This window comes from Canis lupus, chromosome 27 (genome assembly GCF_011100685.1).
Source record: "Canis lupus familiaris isolate Mischka breed German Shepherd chromosome 27, alternate assembly UU_Cfam_GSD_1.0, whole genome shotgun sequence".
Taxonomy (NCBI): Eukaryota; Metazoa; Chordata; class Mammalia; order Carnivora; family Canidae; genus Canis; species Canis lupus.
The window spans coordinates 13903388-13919476 of NC_049248.1; the positions used below are offsets into that span (position 1 = coordinate 13903388).

The 16089-nt window shown below is 41.3% G+C and overlaps 1 long non-coding RNA gene across 1 annotated transcript; it reads right to left on the bottom strand.

Moving 5' to 3' along the window:
- Positions 1–11809: 11809 nt before the first annotated feature.
- On the bottom strand, positions 11810–15737 carry LOC102155441. The gene is made up of 4 exons (XR_005379888.1): positions 14932–15737; positions 14349–14437; positions 13265–13450; positions 11810–11985 (listed from the first exon to the last, which is right to left on the bottom strand). It is a non-coding gene; the product is annotated as an uncharacterized LOC102155441 (long non-coding RNA).
- Between the last annotated feature and the right edge of the window lie 352 nt (positions 15738–16089).

Genomic DNA, 16089 nt, shown 5'->3' on the forward strand with positions numbered 1-16089 from the left:
TGATATTAAAATCAGCTGGATTTATAGAATAATTCAAGAGATTACCAACTTTTCCATGTCTGCCTAATGCCAAAGGCCTTAAGTATAATTATATAAACCTGTCTTCCTAGAATTCTCCCTTTTCTGTAAATTTACTTCATATCCCTTGAAATTCCTCAGCTCCAAAAAATATTCTGCCTAGAACACACTTTAAAAACATTCCTTTTTTAGAGCTCTTGCAAAATACAATCTAGTTAAAATATACTCTAGTAAAAAGATATCTCTTCAAAAGTAACCTAAGCAGTGGTGTGGGACTATATGTTTAACTGGGCCTCAAAACCAAAAATTATTTTTTATATATATATATTTTATTTATTTATTCATGAGAGACACAGAAAGAGGCAGAGACACAGGCAGAGGGAGAAGCAGACTTCCTCCAAGGAGCCTGATGTAGAACTCGATCCCAGACCCCAGGATCACACCCTGAGCTGAAGGCAGACATTCAACCGCTGAGCCACTCAGGCGTCCCAAAACCAAAAATTCTAAAAACATGATTGTAGCTCTTGCTAATAAGGCACTATGACAAATTTCAAGCTACCAAAGTGACATCACTGAACATGGAATTAGAAAGAAATGCACACAGTTAGCTCTTGGCAGCCAGTGAGAACCACTAAATTAAGGTGCTTTCTTCACACCTGCTAGAGAACTATGCCAGACTGTGGAGGGATTAAAACATTAAACAAAGAAAGTTGGACTTTACCTTGTAGATAACAGGGAGACCAGTACCACCCTTTGGCCCCAGCAAGTAGAGCTCCTTTCCTGGGTCCTAAGCCTCAGAGTCACCCTCCCCACTCTCCACACTTTAGAGTATCTTTTCAAAATATTCCAAGTCTCTCTTTATTCAGTGCCTAGGATCAACTAAGCCTGCAGGGCCCCCATGGCCATTCCTTCACAGCACTGTCTAACACCTATTTCCCTCCTCTGCCCCTTCCCTAAATTGACTTGCCCAGACATCTAAAGGAGTTCCAGGACTCTTGTTTATAGAATTATAGAGGGGGCTCCATCACTGTGCCCATAGCCAGCTCAGTCCCAAAAAGATGTCTGTTGAGAGCAGTATTATTTTGCGAGATCCCACAAAATTGAACTACCCAAGCAGGATGGACATGCTGATTTTAGGTAACTCAGAATTGTTTATAAGGACAGGGACTCCTGCATTAAAAAAAAATTCTTGCTTTTCACAGTTAAGCCTGGTATCAAGCCATTGGGTTAGTGCTCGAATGGTGTAAAAGAGAGGAAGGAAAATGATTTAAATAAAATATAGGGCTTAAGGCTCTAACTAATAACTGAGCGTTAGGGTGGGATGGGGGAAGGAACACTGCTTTAAACCTTCTACCTAGAAGTAACATAAGAAGCCCACATAGCAAACAAACCTCTAATGGAGCCAATGTAGAAAAAGAAAAGCAGAGGAGTAAGGTTCAACCTTAAAGTTTAAATACACTGGGAAATGGAAGAAAAAGAGAAATTGGGAAAGAATAAAGAATAGAGAGTCAAAAGGTTAAGACTCTTAAGGATATGGGGGCACCTGGGTGTCCCAGTGATTGAGCGTCTGCCTTTGACTCCGATTGTGATCCCGGGGTCCTGGGATGGAGTTCCGCATCAGGCATCCTGTAGGTATCCTGCTTCTCCCTCTGCCTATGTCTCTGCCTCTCTTTGTGTCGTTCATGAATAAATAAATAAAATCTTTATTTAAAAAAAAAAAGACTGTTAAGGCTGTAGAGCAATCTTAAGTACTATTTCTTTTGGGTTTTGTTTTGGGTTTTTTTTTAAAGATTTTATTTATTTGACAAAGAGAGAGAAAGAGAGCACAAGTAGGGATGCAGCAGAGGAGAGAGAGGAGAGGGAGAAGAGCAGGAGAGGGAGAAGCAGGCTCTCCATCGAGCAGGAAGCCCAATGCAGAGCTCGATCCCAGGACCCCAGGATCATGACCTGAGCTAAAGGCAGAAGTTTAGCTGACTAAGCCACCCAGGCACTTCACTCTTTTGTTTTATTTTGTGTTAACTAAGTCATGCTCATGGTAAAAAATAATAATTATTATTATTATGAATATACATAAGTTTATAAAAGATAAAATGATGAAAAACCTTTTCTAGGAACATTGCTTATAAAAACGAAACACTGGAAACATGGAAAAAATAAATTGTGGTTACAATACAAAACTATACAGCAACGAACATATGAGTCTATGCAATAAAATACATCTTTTCTTACAAATAGAATGTCGAGTGGAAAATACCAGATACAAAGAATAAAATTCACATAGAGCTCCCAAATAGCAAATTAATCTATACTTTTAACATTCAGAATAGTTCAAATGCTATTCAGCAGTAAAAAGTCACGAAGCCCTGACACATGCTGTGTCATGAATGAACCTTGCAGACATGATGTTCCGTGAAAGAAGCCAGACACAAAGGGCTCATATTGTACAATTCCATTTATATGAAATATCCAAACTAAGCAAATTCATAGAGAGGAAAAGTAGATCAGTAGTTACCAAAGGCTGGGGAAAGACAGGGGAGGTAGAGAGTGACTGCCAATGGGTATGGGGCTAATTCTAGAATGAAGAAAATGTTCTAAACTTGATTGTAGTGATGATTGCACAACTCTGAAAATATATTAAAACCATGGAGTTATACACTTTATAAACAAGTGACTCGTATTGTATGTGAATTATATCTCAATAAAGCTGTCACATAAAATAAGTGGTAGAGACTGGGAAAAAAAACAGTCAAGATATTTGTTGCCTTTGGGAGGAGGGAGTATGATTGGGAGGAGAACAAGAAGAGCTTGTAATGTCATTGTTGCTGTCGTATTTTGTGGCTTGGGGTGGTCAAAGAAGTGTGTTCCCATGGTAAAAATTCATAAAATCGTTGTTCTGTAATACTTAAAATGTTTGTACTTTTGTGAATATAAATAATACTTTACGGAAGTTTATTTTTTTAAGTAAAACAGAACACCAACTTTCCAGGCCACCCTGACCTCTAGTCTTAATCCCTAGAGGAAACAGTATTAACTATATATCTCCATTTCTGTTCACAGGGTATTCTAGACAGTGTCATGCCAAATTCCATTTCTGTTCAGTTGAAGTTAATCATGTTAATCATCTTGTAGTACAGATAAAGAAGAATGAAAGAAAAAAAAATAACCCCCAAAATAAGGTTGTAATTCATTCCCTAAAATGTAATTAGGGGTGCATCTCTGGGCAGAATACTTTCCCTTCTTTTTTTTTTTTTTTTGCTCAAGAGACAAACCTCTTATCCCTGGTCTAACAGAGAGGAGAAGAGAAATGCAGTAACCACATATAAATGAACGATAACATTAGAGACTGAATTCACAACTAAGAAAAAGGAGATGTTGCATGAAACTAACTAGTTCACACCAAAGGACAGAAAGTGGAGTATCCTCTGTTTTATAAACATTTGCCAATATGGGACCCTCCATATAACCTAGTCTTCTACATAATACAGACAACTTAAGCGGTAAGAAAAATAACTCTATCCTCATGGGATGGTTCCTGGCTTTTGATAAACACTGGTGACACTGCTACAAACAGCAGGAAAAGGAAAGCACCACGTTATAGGGAATAGTTTTGTAAAACAAAGAAGTAGAATGGCAAATATGCACAGAATTTGTAACACAACACTGGAGTTAAAAAAAGAAGAGATTACCGTTTGAGTAAGTGAGTACAGAGATTTTTTTTTGAAAGACAGAGAAATAGTTATTAATTGACTATTTCTAAATACAGAATATATCAACATCGATATAGTCTAATTAATAAAGAATTTCATTGTTCTTCCGTATGTGAAAATTTGTGTTCTTTTTAGGTGGCCATTTGTATGTTTACAGAATTCTATTTTTATGGCCACCAGCAGAGGACCATCTTAGATAACAAATCTCAGAATGAGGCTCCTTTGCAGTGAAGTTCACCTTTGTATTTCTTAAGATGACAGCTGGTGCTTGGTTCCTATGAGGGTCCAATTTAGCATTTTCAGTAGAGGAAGATACATGAACACTTCTGTGCTTCAAAATTACTTTCATGTTTCCTTTACTCTTCTAAGGCTTGTGGAAAGTACGATGGATTTATAAATTTTTATATAATTTTATAAATAAAGTCATAAAACAATGGATCAGCATGGTTCAAAATACTCAGTGACTCAGGATCAAGTGATAGCACCTTGGCTTTAGAAGAAAATTTAAATGTCATGGAGTAGTATTTATTAGACTTTGCCTGCCATCATCTGTTCCCCATTCTCTTGATAGCAACATCTGAATTTTCCTTTGAAGAAACACCTTCTTCCCTACCCCAGGTTCCTTCGGTTCAAGTTGGAGCACTTCACCTCCATTTTGGGTCTGGGAATGGGCATATGACTCAAGTTTGGACAATCACATATCCTATGGTCCTGGCCCTAGTGATTGTTCCAAGGATATGCAGGTTCCATTCCAGGCCAGTAGGAGGCAACTGCAGAATTCCTTATTAAAATCATTGAGGAAAAGATGTATCTTTCCCCTGGAGTTATTAAATCATAAGAGCATAAAAGAGAGTTGTCAAAGGGCCAGCACATGAAGGCCTGATTGAACATAAAACCAGCAGAGAAGAAAGTAAAGAATCCTGATGATCTCATTTTGGCTCTCAGTCCAAATGCACATGAAAACAGTAGTTATAGACTAAATTGTGTATCATCAAAATTCGTATGTTGAAGCCTTAACCATCAATGTGACTGTATTTGGAGATAGAGCCTTTAAAGAGGTAATTAAGGTTAAATGAGGTCATAAGGGTGGGCCAGAATCCAATACAACTGTTCTTTTAAGAAGAGAAAGAGACACCAGGAATGCATGCACACAGACAAAAGGCCAAGTAAGGACACAGAGAGAAGATGACCATCTGCAAGCCAAGAACAGAGAAACCAAACTGATGACACCTTGATCTTGGGCTCCCAGTCTGCAGAACTGTGAGAAATAAATTTGTTTTTTAAGCTGCCCATTCTGTAATATTTTGTTACTACAGCCATAGCTTACTAAGACAAATGCAGTCCCTGGACTTTTCACTTACAAAGTTAATATATCACCTTCTTGATGTAACACAATTTAAGGTGGAGTTTTGATTCTTATAATAGAGACATAGTTGCTGATTTTATCTTTGGACTCCCCATGTATCAAACAAGCAAAGCTGGATGTTTAGAGACTGGATAGAAAATATGTTCAGGGACCCCACAGAAAATTCACAGGCAGCCGGGGTGGCTCAATGGTTTAGCGCCACCTTCAGCCCAGGGCCTGATCCTGGGGACCAGAGATGGAGTCCCACGTCAGGCTCCCTGCATGGGGCCTGCTTCTCCCTCTGCCTGTGTCTCTGCCTCTCTCTCTCTCTGTGTGTCTCTCATGAATAAAGAAATAAAATCTTAAAAAGAAAAAAAAAAGAAAAAGAAAATTCACTATGTTAGAATGTTTACTTTTTTGGTAAGGTCCAACAAGGAAGAGCCAAGCTGTGTTTGAAGCTAGTCTGTTTAAAAACAGAAAAGATTAAAAATACAGCTTTTCCTATGGTTAATAATCCAAGATGTCTGACAGTCTTGGCTTTCCAGGATTAGAATACCCAAATTCTATACTCTAAACTAAAGCAAATGCTAATGAAGCCAGAATACTCATACCCAGAGACCAATAGCAGTCACTTCCCATTATTCATTCTTTACTTGACAAAGGCAACAATTGTTCTCATTCTAAAGAGGCAGTCACTGGAATGTTGCCAGAAATGAAAGGGTTAACTAGCTCTGTCTCACCCACCTCAGGGCCCTAACAGAGGTCCACAGGCTACAAGCTAATAGGTGGCCAAGCACCAATGTTTGTTTCTAAGAGAGAAGAAAAAAGAACTCTGGTTTTGATCAGAAGCTCAGGGAATACAAATAGAAAAAAAAAATTTATAAAGGAGTCATATTACCTTAGAAAGCCCAGGCCTGGCAAACAAAAGCCTATGATTACTTAATTCCTAAGGCAATTAATACTCAAGTCCCCTGAACCTTCCCCAAAGGAATCTGACTGGCAAGAAATAAATAAACAAATAAATAAATGGAAGAAACTTCCCTAATGACCACCTCAACTGTGACAACATAAGGTAACTCGAAGAGGAAAGGCTTTTCAGATAACAGAGCTCTTGACAAACAGATTAGCTGACCAAGGAAATTCCACCACTGCTAAGGCGAGAATTTCTGCTAATCCTGTTTTTTTTAGGATATTATATATGCCACAGATCAATAGCCATTATAGATTGTCTCCCTTTTTTTCTCTGAAAATGGAAGTTTTGGGGTTTTTTGGTGTTGTTTTGTTTTGGTTTTGAGAGAAAGAGAGAGTGGTGGGGAGAGGCAGCGGAAGAGAGAAAAAATCTTTTTTTTTTTTTTTTTTTTAAGATTTTATTTATTTACTCATGAGAGACACAGAGAGAGAGAGGCAGACGGAGAAGCAGGCTCCATGCAGGGAGCCTGACGTGGGACTTGATCCTGGGTCTCCAGGACTGAAGGCAGCACTAAACCGCTGAGCCACCTGGGCTGCCCGAGAGAGAGAAAATCTTAAGCAGGCTCCATGCCCAGTGAAGAGTCCGACAGGGGTCTCCATCCCAGGACCCTGAGATAATGACCTGAAAACAAGAGTCGGATACTGAATTAACTGAGCGGCCCAGGCGCCCACAAAATGATGGCTTTTAATTATGAGACTCCTTTTTTCCTTTCATAATTGTGCAACAGATGTGTCAGAATGGTCAAATATACTATTTTGCTAGATCCCAAAATCACAAGAGACCTCTAAGTCCAAACAAGAAGGAATTTGTGACATCTAGATACCATGAACTTTGAACTGAATAGGTTACTAACTGACTATCTGAGTCATTGGCCTTTGGAGAGGGCTCTATTCCTGTGAACGGCTGCATTATGTTAGATGGACGAACTAGGGTCATCAGGATGCTGAGCAGCCACGGGATTGACTGTTGTGAGCATCAGGTTCTTATTCGCCGGTCTAGGATGTATTCCCCCAGCCCCACTGCGCTTCAGATGAGGCTGCCTCCACTTCCAGTCCTAGCTCACAGCAGGTGTGGGACCCTAAGGTTGACCATGCATATATATCCAACTTCCTAGTCACAGTCGGTTCAAATTCGAGATATGTCTGGATTAGAATCCTCTACCCATATGGAAAATGAAGTCCTTCTTCTGCTGTGTTTGTTGAAGCTGTTAGAATATCTAAGTCTAGAGCTGAGCGGCAAGGGGCCAGGACATGGAAATAACCTACTTCAGAATGCAGCCCCAAAAAGGAAAGCAGAGTCAAGAACTGGAAAGAGAACTTGAGTCCCACTGAAATCATCTCAGCTCAAAACCCCAGCTGTGCTTGAGACAATCCTATTCCTGGACTTTTCAACTATGTTTACCAAAGTATTCTCTTCGTGGGATCCCTGGGTGGCGCAGCGGTTTGGCGCCTGCCTTTGGCCCAGGGCGCGATCCTGGAGACCCGGGATCGAATCCCACATCGGGCTCCCTGCATGGAGCCTGCTTCTCCCTCTGCCTATGTCTCTGCCCCTCTCTCTCTCTCTCTCTGTGTGACTATCATAAATTTAAAAAATAAAATAAATTTTAAAAAAAGTATTCTCTTCGCAAGTCAGTTTGAGGCATTTCCGATACTTACCACTAAAAAGGATTCTGATTCATACAGTCACTTAGGTAAAGCTCCCACCCAAGGGAGAATACTTTGTTTTTATCACATTCTTGCCAGTGCAGCTAACATGAGATGGGTTTGATTTTGTTTCTCAGATGAAAAGATGGATTAAGAAAAAAAAAAAGATAAAACTAGCATAATCTCATGTTTGCTTCTCACTGCCTAGTGCATCTTGGACCCTACAAAAAGTGCTAACAAAATTGAAGCCCTCAGAACTGATTTAAAATAAAATGTTGCTTGAATGCATTTATCAAGATTGTGTACCACAACCTAAGTGGGGTGAGACTGTAATATTGGAGGGATGAGTCCATAGTCTGGTACAAAAAATACATTTTTCTATGTCCAGACACTAGGAAGGTGACATAGTTATGCTTTTTCAAAATCTGGTGCAATTCGTTGTGAAGACAATATTTTATAAGGATGTGAGAAACTGCTGCCACTTGCTTGTCTATTTCCCCTGTCAGAATAATCTGTTTATAACTCAGAGTTTATTTGATACAGTCGGGACAGTGGTGGAGGCTAGAGGGAAAGCTCTGAAGATATGATTTGTGGATCCAGTCTTCTTAAAAATCTAGTTAGAGAAATCAATGTGATGACATGTGAAGAGGGAAAAAAAAACAGTTTGCACAACCTTAACATCCTTCCTCCCATCCCACCTTAAGGCCACCTCCATGCCTGCACTTCCTCCAGTTCGGTTATAGAGACCAATAAAAATCTGTTTTTCTCTTAAGCTGCTTTGATTTGTATTTCTCTGGTTTGCAACCAGAGAATCTTAACTATTAATAAAAATGGCTTTCCATTACTCCTGGGATGAATTCCAGAATCCTTGACTGGCCACAGAATTTTCTTCTGCAGTCTTGCTTCAGGTCCCTCTCTCTTACCTGACTCCACTGCTCAGGCATCTTGTAGCTCTTTGAATACCTGCAACTCTTTCCTATTTCCAGGCCAATACATGCCATTCCTTATTCCAAAAATGAAAATTGTACTTATCCTTCGGATTTCAACTTGAACATCACATTGGAGAAAATGCTTCCCGATCTCCCAATCCTAACAATCTCTCTCTTCTATGTTGATCTTAGTATCTTGTCATTGGGGAAAGGGAGGTGTTTTGTTTTGGTTTCTGCCTTCAAAGCATTCATTCCATTTGTAACATATATTTGATTGCTTACTTTTTCATCATCTGTCTCCCTCCCTAGACTATAATCTCCTCTCCATATCAGTTTTTCATCACTATGTTCTCTGAACCAAGCACAGGCACATAAGGGGCTCAGTAGACATTTATCATATGACTACCATACTCTTCCAGGGAGTACACTTGCTGCTTCCTTTTCCACATCTCTTACTGTATCACCCAGAGTTCAACCAAAAAAGTAAAGCCACACAAGGCATATACTGCATATATACGAATATATATATATGTGGGGGGGATATCTACGTATGTATGTATATGACACATGTACACACACAACACGGATCTCCTATAATTGTGAGATCAAGTGAACATTCTCTGTAAGGGTGTGGGCTTTTGTCTGATGTGGGTGTGTGACAACTGCAGGCCAAGTTGGAAAGAGAAGATGGATACCAAGTGGGGGAGAACAAGGACAAGCTGGAACCCACAAGCACAAACTAGAAGCCTCGTCAGTTCTCACTGCCTCCAGTCTTGGTGATGCGGGTGTCCTGCGGGAGCAGATGACACTCTTCATTACAGAATTAAACACACAGTGGCCCAGGAGTCCAAGAAGCTTAGGGAGGCTTCAGAGGAAGGTGGAACAGGTGCAGGTCTGGCAGCTGCCCCACACCAAGGAGAGAGCCAACAGCCATGAGACAACTTAGGAGAGCTACAAAAGCACTGGTCACTGCCTTCTGAAATTAAAAAAAAAAAAAAAAATGACTGCTCTTTCCCTCCCATCATCAAAGTCTTCCACATTAATATCACTTGTGGCCCACCTGTAAAGTGAAACGTACAAGGAATGAAAGTCTGAGAAATACAGCCAATTTGGCAACATTACAAAGCTACCGCACTCACTTGCTCCAAAGTGCCTTCTGCCTGAAACAGTTCATTAACAACCTTCTAAAATTAGCTCCAGTGACTTTTCCACAGTTCTCATTGTCCTCAGCTTCTACCATATTTGACACTTGGGACCATCCTTTCCTCTGTGAAATCACCTTTCCCACTTTCTTTAATCAAACTATACTCTTCTGGCTTCTCTCTCTCTCCCTGCATCATATGGGATATGGTTCCTTTTTCTCTTCCTATCCCTAAATATCGATATTCACCACTATTCTGTATTTCCCTCTACTTCCCCCACATTTTCATTTGCCTCATCAGTTTTATGGTTCTAAGTAATAGTCTCTCCCTGCCTTCAGGGACATCCCCTTGGATATAATAAATAGGCCTTGGGACGTTGGATTTAGACAGTGCTAGATTTAAATCCCAGTGGTGCAACTTACTGCCACATGACCTTGGGCAAATTAAACTTTCTGAGTTTCAGTGTCTCTGTTAAAAAGACAAGATAAACAGTGTCTAGCAATAATACCAGGGGGCCATGAGGACCCCTCGGAACACAGTATTATCCAATAACTGCTAGATTCCTTGCATTTCTTCCCTTTGCTTCCCCATTCCATCCTCCAAACCACTACTAGTCATTTTCATGCTAGCTGTTACATTCCTGCTTAAAACTAGAGTGACCACGGATGCCTAGATAGCTCAGCAGTTGGGCGCCTGCCTTCAGATCAGGTCATGATCCCAGGATCCGGGATCGAATCCCGCATCAGGCTTCCTGCGGGGAGCCTGCTTCTCCCTCTGCCTATGTCTCTGCCTCTCTCTCTCAGTCTGTGTCTCTCATGAATAAATAAATAAATCTTTATAAATTAATTAATTAATTAATTAATAAAACTAGAGTGACCAACTCATCCAGGAACTCTCCCTTAGTCCTGGGCAAACCCACAATTCTTCAGTGGTTCCGCTTTGCCTATCATAGTTATAGCACTATGTTAATCAAATCTCCAGGGTGCTATGAAGATTCTTCAGTGGCTTCTGTAAATAAAGGTATTGGAATTCTACAAAACGTCCATTTTTTAGAAGGAGTGCTCTGCCAAAAACCCCAGGCCTAAAGGAGTGAGTTCAAATACCATCCCATGGTATCCAAGACCCTTAGCAATCTAGCACGCATGCCTCTCCAACCTCACTTTCCACTACCCTCCCCCTTTTACTCTCTATTTCATTCACATCACTTTTTATATTCCCCAGTACTGTATTTCTTTTGTTTTAAGATTTTATTTATTTATTTACTTATTTATTTATTTGACAGAGAGAGCACAAGCAGGGGGAGCAGCAGGGAGAGGCAGAGCAAAAAGCAGACACCCTGCTGACAGGGAGCCCGACAAGGAGCTCGATCTCAGAACCCCAGGTCATGACCTGAGCTAAACGCAGGTACTTAACCAACTGAGCCACCCCGGTGCCCCTACAACACTGCATTTCAGATCTCTATGCCTATAATATTCCATTCCCTCTGACCAACATGTTCCTCCCCACCAGGTCACTAGTACAAACATCCTATTTCTTCAATACCCAGCTCTAGCAACACTGCCGTTATCTTCCTCAAGATTGCCTGTGCTGGGCAGCCCCGGTGGCTCAGTGGTTTAATGCCGCCTTTGGCTCAGGGTGTGATCCTGGAGACCGGGGATCGAGTCCCATGTTGGGTTCCCTACATGGAGCCTGCTTCTCCCTCTGCCTGTGTCTCTGCCTCTCCCTCTCTCTCACTCATGAATAAATAAATAAAATCTTAAAAAAAAAAAAATTGCCTGTGCTGCCTTCTCAGCTCTTCGTCTGAGATAATCATTCCCTGCATTGAAACACACTACAGTTTGACCCGATCTCTATTATAGACCGGAGAACAAAGAGTTACAATTTTAGGTCTCTTTCTGTCTCTCTTTGTAGACTATGAATTCCTAGAAAGGAACTGTGCCTTCTCTTCAAGGACTCAGGCAAGTTGCCTAGCTTCAGTTTCCCCTTCTTTCAGGTTGAGTGTGATGATTATATTTCATAGCATATGCCAAACAAAACAAAACAAAACCTTTTGCATGATGGAAAAATTCAATAAATTTATTTTTAAGTATATCAGGAACTTCCACTATCTGAACCTAAGCTATTTTTTCAAACTTATTTCTCACTATTAGTCATCATCCAACAGGTAGTCCAGCGAGAAGCTCCCTTTATTGTTTTCTTTACTTCTTCAAGGTCCAATTTGCAGAAAATTACTAAGGGGAAAAGAAGAAGAAGAAGAAGAAAAATCTCAATTTCCTTTTCTGTGATAGCAAAAGCATAAATTTCTTTTGAAATTTATATCCTCTGTGCTTACAGCATAACACTACATATTGTGACCTTTTAAAACAGTGCTGTTCAAAGACTGTAAAGATTTGTTGCACTTTTGCAACTACAGACATATATGTGATACTTAGAAATTTTATTTTAAGCTGAACAAAATAAACCCAAACACTGCGGTCTCCTGAGCCTTAGCACAGCACTTCTTCAGGACCAAGCCAAAATTCCTTGTGAGAAAACAATAGGAAAGAGAGTGTTTTCATAGAAAGGTGAGAAAATTATGGCCATCGCAGGTTAACTAAATCATGGAAAGGCAGGTATTGAGATCGTGGCACAATGAAGACAGGAATTCAGCGTTTTCTCTACTGTTCTCATCCAGGAGAAAAAAAAAGACGAGGCGGCCACTGACAACCTGGCTTACTACTCCTATCTGTGTTCAGGGTTGAATTTATACCAGTGTGGGCACCAGCAGGATTCTGATACTCATAATCCAAGAAAGGGAACAGAGAGCTGGAGCCAGAAACAAGTAGGAAATGGATCAAGAGGCAAGAGACAAAGAGAGAGACAGAGAGAGAGAGAGAACAGAAGAGTGCTGACTAATTTTTCCCTTTCCTGGCTTTGCCAGTGGCAATATCTAGCTCACTCCCTCTGTGTGCTCTGGCAGAGAGGCAGCACATTCTATCTTGTTAAGCTAGGGCAGCATGTGCTCTTTAATTGCAGAAAACAAGGTGGGGGTGGGAGAGAGAGAGATTCATAAAAGGAATTTTTTCCCCCTTTCTTTTCATAAATGGTAAGAGGAAGGAAATAGAACACATTAGTATGGAGAACCATCATTCTCTCCCAGAGGAGTCAGGAGAGCTAAGATCTAGTCCCATCCAGCCACACAGAACAAATATTTCGAGCTCTTTGGGCTTCCATTTCCTTATCTGAAAGAGCAGGGGACTGTCTGGGTCTAAATTTCTACGGTTTTGTACTAACATACTTTGAGAAAGTAATGATCATTTTCATGGAAATAAGGGAGGAGATAGAAAACTAGTATTTAGTAACACTCATCTTGTGCCAGGTTAGTGGGACTATGGTTTTAAAAGCATAGACCCCAAGCAGCCTAGGTTTGTGTACGTGCTCTGCCACCTACTACTGTGTTACCCAGGGCAAGTTACCTAACCTCTCTGTGCCTTCATGGCCTCGACAGTGAAACAGGAAAATGATACTTACCCAAAGGATAGCTGAGATTATACGTGTGTGTACATATATAAAATCCAGCCTCGGGCACCTGGGTGGCTCAGTGGTTGAGCACCTGCCTTTGCCTCAGGTGGTGATTCCAGGGTCCTGGGATGGAGTCCCACATCAGGCTCCCCACAGGGAGCCTCTTCCTATGTCTCTGCCTCTCTCTCTCTGTGTCTCTCATAAATAAAAAATAAAATCTTAAAAAAAAATCCAGGCATATGTATACAGATATAAAAAATCCAGCCACATATAAATATACATGCACACACATATATATATATGCACACACATACACAAAAAAATCCAGCCATATATATACACACACACACACACGCACACACACAATATACACACACACACACGCAGAGTAGTATTATATATATAGAACAGTAACTGGCAAAAAGAATTGCTCTATAAATGCTATTATAATGATTATCACAACTCTGTAAAGTGGGCAGGCCTTTTTTGCATATGAAAACCAAAATGGATGAGAAAACCAAAACTTCAAAGCTTTGAGCTTCTCTGACCTCCATGTTTGGTCTGACAGTTCTCAGAGATTAAAACTGTCCACTTGAAATTCCAGGGTATTTAAATCTCTGCATGGACAAGCCTGTCCCTTCCTCTCCTTGCTTTGCCAGTGGCAAAATCTAGCTCACTCCCACATCAGGAGAAGGAAATTCTTTTGAAGAAAAAATTAGTAGGCCCTTTCCTCCCGATGAGAGAGGAGGGGAACACCATGTGGAAGAAACTCCCAAATCAGAGATCAAAACCCAGGGAAGCCCCACCCCAGGGTAAAATCAAATACTACAGATGAGAAAACACGGACTCTGACAATTTGGATTAGTCCGTTTCTTTTTGGGAGGTGAGGGGCTAAAGTTAAGAAACCATAGAGATTCTATTCCACTCCATAGCTCTCACATTATGGAAAGAGGAACCATAAAATAAATCGGTAGTTACTGAGAGTCCATGAAAGAGAAAGAATACCTGAGGCTTGAAAGAGCTACACGGTCTATAAAAGAATCCAGAAAGTAGCCGACTAAGGCTAGAGGTATGGTGTTTGAATTTAACTTACCTGTTCAACAAGTAGTTACTCCGTGTTACTTTTCTGGCAGGTACTATTCCAAAAGCTGGTTACACCGTTCTGATTGGACATCCATGACCCTGAGGGATTTTACAAAGTAGTGAGGGAGGAACAAGACAACAAATATAACTGTAGGTATGGCAGTGCTAGAACAGGGAAACCAACAAACAAAACCCAACTGTAACAAAAAGACGATATTGAGAAGATAACAGGGTATAAGGAATCTAAAGATAGATTTATTTATTTATTTATTTATGATAGAGAGAGAGAGGCAGAGACACAGGAGGAGGGAGAAGCAGGCTCCATGCCGGGAGCCCGACGCGGGACTCGATCCCGGGACCCCAGGATGACATCCTAAGCTGAAGGCAGGCGCCAAACCACTGAGCCACCCAGGGATCCCCAGGAATCTACTTTTGACTAAGTGTTCATTCAGGAAGAGCGAAGGGAGGGAGAAACATTTGAAGCACATGAAACAAAAGGTGTGAAAATCCCAAGTAAGAGTTAATCTAACCATGAGAAGGCCAACATGGATTCCTTGACCTCCAATAAAGGTCTCCCCACAATAATTACTTACGATTTCTAAATCTCCTAAGAACACATCCAGATGCTGGATTCACTTTTTCTTTTCTTTTCTTTTTTTTTTTTAAACATCTATTTCAAAGGTTACCTTGGCCCCAACCTAAGTCTTTCTCAGAAGAGTGAGTCACAAGACAAAGCCAGCCCTTCCCCCTCTCGCATGTAAAAATAGCTTTTCCAGGGCGGCTGTTAGAATTGGCTTTTTTCCATCACGTTTATGCTCTATTGAAACTAAACACTTAAATGAGCAACTTAACTCGGGTTTGTAGTCTAGGAGAAATGACAATAGGTTTGGTTCTGCCTTGAGAGTCAGGGAGGCATTTGAAATGGCTAATTTACAATTAATACCCGTGACCCCACAGAAGCAAGACCCCTGTGATCCCGGTTCAGTAAAACAGCCCTGAACCGTGCACGTGACTGGGACAAAACGCACAGGGCCCCAGGTCCTGAGAGGTCGCTTCTGAGCCCAGCAGCCTGGTACCCGCGCTTCCACAGGTCATTGACACAGGCCCCAAGGCCTCCCGACATCTTGACCTGTTGCTTAATTTGGCCACCAGAGGGAGACCCGGGAGTCGTCGAGCCCCGAAAGGAAACCACACCCAGATGATGGTCACTTATTATCTAAGTGTTTCTTCTCTGACTTTTCGACAGAAGCAAAAGGAAAATGAAAAATGCTTAAGAGACACTTAACTTTTTTTTTAAGGAGATAAAATTCACGGGACATAAAATTAACCGTTTTAAAAGTGTACGAGTTGCTGGCATTTAGCACAACCAACAATGCGGTGCAACCATCCTCTCTCTCTCTAGTGCTAAACTAGGAGATGCTTGCAGGTGATGGGAAGCCCCTGCGACCTCTCTCTCCCTCTCTGGCCCTGAACCTAGGAGATGCTTGCAGGTGATGGGAAGCCCATGCAACCATTCTCTCTCTCTCTCTCTCCCTCTCTCTCTCTCTGGCCCTGAACCCAGGAGATGCTTGCAGGTGACGGAAAGCCCATGCAACCATTCTCTCTCTTTCTGTCTCTATCCCCCCCCCCCCCCCATGGCCCTGAACCCAGGAGATGCTTGCAGGTGACGGAAAGCCCATGCAACCATTCTCTCTCTTTCTGTCTCTACCCACCCCCCCACCCCCCCCCCCCACCCCCCCGTGGCCCTGCAC